The sequence below is a fragment of the Triticum aestivum genome, chromosome 6D (assembly GCF_018294505.1).
Source record: "Triticum aestivum cultivar Chinese Spring chromosome 6D, IWGSC CS RefSeq v2.1, whole genome shotgun sequence".
In the NCBI taxonomy this organism is placed as follows: domain Eukaryota; kingdom Viridiplantae; phylum Streptophyta; class Magnoliopsida; order Poales; family Poaceae; genus Triticum; species Triticum aestivum.
Genome location: NC_057811.1, coordinates 143,357,967 through 143,359,495, shown reverse-complemented (window position 1 = coordinate 143,359,495; position 1,529 = coordinate 143,357,967).

Here is a 1,529-nt window from a genome sequence, read left to right as displayed (position 1 = left end):
TGAACAAGGCAGTAACTTGGCAAACCAAGCATGCCACTGGAAATATGAGATGATTTCGGTCGAAATCGATATAAAGATCACCGGAAACGGATGCACGGTTTGCAAATGGCAAGCAAAACAAGAATGACACGAATCTGTGATTAGCAGCATGTTAGCACTTAAAATGCAACAACCAACAATGCTACAGCACTCCAACATAGCAACAAAGCATATGAAAGTAATCTACAGGAGATGCTTGACAAAAGATGAACACTGAACTATGGCTGCATCACAACATATCAAGTTCAAACAAGCATGGCAAAAGTGCAAAAGATAACAGGATCACAGACTTGGTGAAATTACTGGACATGGCAGAAAACAGCATCAGGTAGCAATGTTCAGAGCACGAAATCAACATGCTACAGGAACTTAACATAGCAAAAAAAAGGCATGGCAGTATTCTACTAAATGCATATGACAAAAGTCCCCTACTGACCATAATCCAAAAAGGACCATAAGATATGATGGCAACCTTGTAAACATAGCAAGTTTCGTTCTCAGGTTTCAGACTTAGCAGAAAACAGAGGATGGCAGAAACAATAATATGAGGGCATCTTGGGGAGCTTGATGCACTCACCACAAAGCAATTCATGACAAAACAAGCATACCTACAGCAAGATGGCAAGTTTATGAAGCTATCCATGGCAAGAACAAAAGCATAGCATGTATGGAACAACTACAAAAAGCTTGGCAAAAATGAATATCATGTTAAGAATCTGCCAGAAATATTTTATAGCAAAAGTAGAGCAAGATTGAGTAATGCTATGGCACTCCATAAATGCAAACAAGGACAGGAATGGATCAATTACAACAATATCTACAAAACATCTTTACTGAATATCTCAAAAATATGCATGGATCTCTCTGTAGCAGCAATTTTACATGGCAACAAAATAACAGCAGACAAAGACAGAAAATACACTCTGAAATCAGAAACATTACGGGGCCTAGTTTGCATGTTTGTGCTAGTCACCACAGAGATCACAAAAATACATGGCATATACCCTTGGAAATATGGCATGGCATACAATAAAACACATGTAGAGCTCATGCCCATAAGATGCACAGATTAAATGATACAAAAAATGACAAATCTCCAAGTTCTGTTAAGAACCAGTAGATAACAGCAACTAGCCCTCTTGCAACAGAGATTTGGGCATCAAGATGGACTCTAATGAACATGGTGCAATTGAACAAAATGTAGAGCATCACGAGGCGAACAATTTGACATATTACACTCGTGGAACAGAGCTACATGCAGAGAGTTGTGCAATGATGAACATGGGCACTTGCTGTAGAACGAAATGACTTGGAAGAAATCGGGTACGGGAAAAAGTCAACGCACGCTGGCGGCCCGATCGGATCTGGCCGGGGCAGGCGGCCTCAAGCTCACCGGTGGCCGGAGCTTCGGCCGGAGCGGAGGAGAGGACCGGCGAGGGGGAGGGCGGCGGCCGGAGGGGCGACGTGGGCGCGGCGGCGGCGGCCAGTGG